A 6,518-nucleotide genomic window follows, 5' to 3' on the forward strand; every position below is an offset into this window, starting at 1 on the left:
AGTTACTAACCACTCTGTGCCTCAGTTTCCTCATCTGCAAAATGGGGATAATAGCAGTACACTGCTTTATAGAGTTATGGTGAGGATTAAATGAGTTATGAAGCGTAAAGCATTTAGAACAGTGCCTGGCACATAGTAAGTGCTACCTGTTAGTTATGTTGTTCTCTGCAGCTAATCATTTCCCTCAGTATTGCCATCACCTTTAATCTTGAATGTGATAAAATGAGGACAAGGAGAAAGTGTGTAAAGGATTTTTTTTCATGATTTTTTTTCATGATAAAATACAAGTTTTGATTTATTTGTAATTAATTCTAAGGAGATAATAAGGAAGAACATGATGGATTGGCATCTAAGTACTGAAGTTTGGAAGATAAACAATATTTTCCATAACAATTTTTGGTGCTGCTGTTAGAAACATGTATTTTTAACCACTTTGGTAAAACATCATCTCTCTTCTTTAAAAAATCATACAGGGTTTCCCTGGTGGCGCAGTGGTTGAGAGTCCGCCTGCCGATGCAGGGGACGCGGCTTTGTGCCCCGATCTGGGAGGATCCCACGTACCACGGAGCGGCTGGGCCGGTGAGCCATGGCCGCTGAGCCTGTGCGTCCGGAGCCTGTGCTCCGCGGCGGGAGAGGCCACGGCAGTGAGAGGCCCGCATACCTCAAGGAAAAAAAAAAAATCATACAAAATTTTTGTAAATGATAAAAATTTAGTAAGAGTTCTTTTTGGCAAGCCAAAAAGAAGAAAAAGGAGGAAAAAGAAGAGGAGAAGAAAAGGAAGAAGGCAGGAAAGCAGGCTAATAAAGTACAACCTTTGGGGAGGAGCATGTCATTAAATGTTCTGTAACCTTGTCAACCTTCCTGTTCCACTTGCTCCATTCCAGCCATTACATTCTGCCAAATGCCCTCTCTTCAATCTGACCTCACACAACTGTGATAGACATATTTTGTGAAAGAACATGGGTTTTGAATGAAGACAGACCTATGTTTAATCCTGGCACTGCCATTACCAGCTGGTGGTCATGGGCAAATTACTTTAACTTTGTTGCTTCTTCTATAATAGATATAATAATATATTGACCTCACAGGAACATTAGGATTATATGAGTAAATGTAGGGGAAGTATCTAGCATATTTCCTGGCACGTGGTTAATGGTCTATGAAACTAGTTCCCTATTCTCCGCAGTCTGACTCCCTGCCCCCTTTCCTATCCTGTCAAGTAAGTAAGGTCTCCTTCCTTCTTGAAATTAGAAGAAAACTGAACTGCATCTCCTCAGGATGCTACACGGACTCCCCCAATATCCAGAATCCTTGAAACAGAAGCCACCCCCAGTTCAAATATAAGAATGAGAAGAATTGAAGAAAGAACCTAAATCCTGAAAATTCTGAGGCTGATATTCTCCAACCACTGGATCCTTAACCTGCTGCCTTTCACCCTATAATGGTTTATGAAGGAGATATGCAAAGTGGCCCTGTAAATCACTGGAGGCTTCTGTACAGGCTTCTGAACAAAGTTCCCAGCTTCTTATGAGCTGGGATGGACTGCTTGTGAGCCACGAGCTCTCCTGTTTTCTGTCAGCCTTATGGCCCTGTCAAAAAGGCTGAACATACGCCTCGGCCTGCTTCCCTGAGTCCACACTTTCACTATGGCCATAAAGTGATTCCAGTATAAAGGCGAGGACAGGACTTTGCCAAGAGTCAGGGGTCCCTCCACTCAGCTCCCAGAGACCCCTGGGCATACCTCTGTCACTTACCTACTCAATGTTAACATGATTTGTCTTCCACCTCACTGAGCTAGACACCTAGTTAGAACAAGTTTGTATCTTATTCAACTTTTTAAAAATATCCTTACTTCCAAGCACAGTGACATTTACCTAAACCTGGGTGTTTCTGATTGGTGCTGGAGTGGGTGTCATTTTATCTCTGCTTCTTAATCTTTTTTGTATTCTCCAGTGTGTATGCGTACATGTGTGTGTTTTATTTTTTTATTTTTTTCATGTGTGTGTTTTAAACAAAGAACATGAATTGCTTTCATAGTAAGAAAAAAGGAACAATTCTCTCTGGTTGGGTGTTTCGGAGACTGGGCTGTCCTGTCTTAGTGCTGTCTACTTTGGTGGTATTGAAATAGAAGGCACATTGCCCCCAAAACAGTATGTTCTAAGATGAGAGAAAGTCAGGGGTATGAAATGGATAGGCATGGCCCAAACTAGCCTAGTGTGAAAGCAGGATCATGGTCTGGGTGTTGATATTAATTTCCCTAGGGAGGGCTACTAGGGTGTGGTAGACAATCAGAGGGCTTGGGAGAACAGGTTTTACCAATCGGTACAGAAACATTTCAATATTTTCACAACTGCAGTGGCTATCCTGATGCCATTATGAGCTCTAGGTCATGAGGGGTGCCCAGCATAGTCCTTACTTAGAAATTGCTCTGGGATGATAATGAGTCCTTGATTTCTTCAGATAAATCAGTTACACTGGAGGTTTGATGGGTGGTGGAATGTGTTGGTGTTCCTAAGCTCTGTGGTTCCTTCTAGACGTGGAACACTGTTAGAGTTTAGCTGCCAATTCTGTGGGTCCCACCACCATGGCCTCCTCTGCCCAACAGTTCTCTCTCACCCGTTTATCGTTTTAAGTGATTTCGCCTGTGTGTGGTCCGGTTTTCTCCTTAGCTATCTATTAAATATTCAGGCCCACGTGAAGTGGAGGGCTAGAGGGAAGGCTTCCATGCCAGGCCTCATCTTGCTGGTGAGTGACTTCAGGCAAGTGGTCATCTCTCTGAGTCTCAGTTTTTTCATCTGAAATGCAGAACATAATACGTACCTCACAGGGTTGTTGGGATTAAAGAAGATGGTGCTGAACCCAGTGCCTGGCACAGAATAAGTGCTCAATAAATAGTACTTAATAGCAGAGCATGGACTCTGGAGCCAGCCTGTCTGGCTTCAATCTCTGCCCTCCCCTTACTAGCACCCTGACCTTAGACATGTTCCTTAAACCTCCTGTGCCTCATTTTCCCCATCTGTAAATGGACATAATAATAGCACTTACTTCATGGGCTTACTGTGAAAATTAAATAGGATAATATTTGCAAAGGGCATAAAACAGTGCCTGACACATTATGAGTGTTCAATAAAGCTTAGCTATTATTAGAATGATTATTAATAGATGTTTGATTATAAATGTGCTTTGTGCTTGCATGAATGAAATGAATCATGAGATATGAATTGTCTTGGTTTAATAAGCTCACATCATATTGAAACAGGAGGGAAAGGGGCAGGGCACAACCTTTAAATGAATGACATAACCATAGGACATGACAAAAACTGGCTAGAATCAACTAGGTCCAAGATGGCAGAAGATTTGACTTCCAGTGGACCTTGAGCCTCATTATATGCTCATTGTAATATATTAGCATACTAAATGACACACCCACAGGTGCCATGACAGTTCTGAAGCCAACCATAAAAGGCCCAAAAGTGGGTGGTGACCCAATTCATGGAAATTCCTGCCCCTTCCCCAAAATAGTTGGAATAATCCACTCATTAGCCTATCAAATTACCCAGCCCATAAAAACTAATCATGCCATATTTTGGGGCCTCTCACCTTCTGAGATGGCCCATACTCTGTGGAGTGTGTTTCTCTCTAAATAAATCCACTTCTTACCTATCACTTTGTCTCTCTCTGAATTCTTTCTGCGATGAGACATCAAGAACGTGAGCTTCATTAGGTCCTGAGACCAGGTGTGTGATCTCAATTAAAAGACCATGGGGGACTTCCTTGGGGGTCCAGTGGTTAAGACTCCATGCTTCCAATGCAGGGAACACGGGTTTGATCCCTGATTGGGGAACTAAGATCCGACATGCTGCACAATGGGGCCAAAAAAAAAAAAAGACCCAGCATGTAAGTCCCAATCTGAGTTGCACAGTTTCAGTGTTTGAAGAGATAGACAGATGCACAAATATCAAGATGTCCTTCTGAGGACTGACATAGGAGTATTCTCATATTCTATGATAGCCCCAAAGAGAGGGCAATTAATTCTGCCTATCGGCATTAGGTTGGAGCAAAAATGCTCTTTTGCCCGTGTGTGGTCCCAATTCTTCCTTATGTGTCAATGAAACATGTGAGGCCACTTAATGTGAAGGTCCATAGGCAAGATGGGCAAGTCAGGCAGTCTGGGGGTTCAGCCTTGGGGATGAGTAGCAGTGGTTCTGGGGCGTAGATGGAGGAGGGCAATCAAACAGCAGGTAGAAGTACAGGATGTGCTCAGTGGAGGCCAGAGCAAGGAAAGAGTATGCAGAAAGGCTATTTAGGGCCTGAGTTAGAAGGGCCTGAGCACCCCACAGAATTTGGGCTAAAAATTAGAGCATAAAGTAATTTTGTTAAACAAGTGGTATTTCAATATAATACTGTGGGAGCATGGAGGGAAGTTCTTTCATTAGGCATAGTAAAAAATGTATAATAATGTTCTCATGCTTTCACTCTCAAGAGTTTTCTTTTTGGGAAAAGAGAATTTCTAAAATTTTGCAGAGTGGTGAGAGGGTTGTGTATCCTAAAATCTGGGCATGTCTGGTTCCTTTCCCTCTTCAAAGCCACTGCTGCAAGGTCCAAGTAACTGTAAGGTCCTCCTCACCAGGGCTTGCTGGGGATAGATTCTGCGAGTTATCACACTCAGGCATATAACCTGAGGGCACGCTCTGAGCTGTACAACCTTTCACACCTACTGTCTGGAGGGTTCTCAGCACCACAGTCTTTTTCTTAGTCTCTTCTCCTGATCACTGTATGTCTACCTTTCCCTCAAACCCCAGGAGGGAAGAAATCTGATTTAAAAATTTTTTTTGAAATAATTTCAGACACACAGAAAGGTTGCAGGAAAAGTTCAAGGAATGCTTACGTACTCTTCGCCCAACTCCCCAGTTGTTAATATGCTATATTCACTATATGCTTTATTAGCTTCTCTTTTTGTATATACATCTTTATGGACTGAATTGTGTCACCGCCCCCAAAATTCATATGTAGAAGCCCTAACCCTCAGTAGCTTAGAATGTGACTGTGTTTGGAAATAGAGCCTTTAAAAAGGCAATAAAGTTAAAATGAGGTGGTCACGGTGGGTTCTAATTAAATCTGACTGGTGTCCTTATGAGAAGAGGAGATTAAGACATACAGAGAGAGGTGCCAGAGGGGTGCTCCCACAGATGAAAGACCATGTGAGGACAGTGAGAAGGCAGCCACCTGCAAGTCAGGGAGAAAGGCCTCAAGAGAGGGCAAACCCGCCAACACCTTGATCTTGTACTTCCAGCCTCCAGAACTGCAAGAAAATTAATTTTGTTTTTTTTCTACCAATTTTATTGATATATAATTGACATAGAGCCCTGTATAATTTTAAGGTGTACAGCATAATGATTTGACTTACATACATCAAGAAATGATCATCACAATAAGTTTAGCAAACAGCCATCATCTCATATAGATATAATAATTTTTTTAAGCCATCCAGTCTGTGGTATTTTATTGCAGCCCTAACAAAACCTATATATATATATATATTTAACCATTTGAAAGTAAGTTGTAGATATGATGTCCCTTTATCTCTAACAGCAAGTACATTCTCTTACATAATCACAATATGATTAGCTATAGGAAATTTAAATTGATACAATGCTATTAACTGATCTACAGACTTTATTATTATTTTGCCAGTTGTCCTATAATGTCCTTTATAGCAAAAAAGAGACAGAAAAAGAAGAAGAATGAAGGAAAAAGAAAGAAAATAATTGGGGGTGTGTGTCTGGGATCACATATTACATTGAATTGTCATGCCCAGGCTCCTTTAATCTAGAAAAGTTCCTCATTCTTTGTCTTTCATGACTTTGACATTTTTGAAGAGTACAGGCTGCTTTTCTTGTAGAACATCTCTTAGTCTTGACTTGTCTGATATTTCCTTGTGATTAGATCTACTAGTACATTGCAAAATTTCAGGAATGTGCCTTTTTCCTGGACTGTTTTAACATTCCAGGTCTATGATCTCTCCTCTCACTGTATAAATAAGAAATCTGTAACAATTTTAGGGAATTCAATGGTTTAGGAAAATCACTTTATTCAATATTCAGACTTGCTAAGATTTATGAAGTGGTGTGTCTTCCTCAATGCGTCATATCTGAGGGCATATAATGTGTTTTTGTCCTATTACTGGTGTTAATTTTGATCACTTGTTTAAGGTGATGACTGTCAGGTTTCTCCACTGTAAATGTACCATTTTCTCCCTTTGCCATCTTTTTTTTTTTTTTTTTAATTTGGTTGCACCCGGCGGGCTCCTCAGTTGCGGCTCGCCAGCTCCACTGTTGTGGTATTTGAATTCTTACTTGTGGCATGCATGTAGGATCTAGTTCCCTGATCAGGGATCAAACCCCAGCCCCCTGCATTGGGAGCAGAGTGTTTTAACCACTGTGCCACTAGGGAAGTCCCCCCCTTTGCTATTAAAAAAATACTCTGTGGGAGAGATACTTTGAGACTATGCAAATAGG

This window comes from Aethalodelphis obliquidens, unplaced genomic scaffold, assembly GCF_003676395.1.
Source record: "Aethalodelphis obliquidens isolate GAN/ISIS:26980383/991018 unplaced genomic scaffold, ASM367639v1 scaffold128, whole genome shotgun sequence".
Taxonomy (NCBI): Eukaryota; Metazoa; Chordata; class Mammalia; order Artiodactyla; family Delphinidae; genus Aethalodelphis; species Aethalodelphis obliquidens.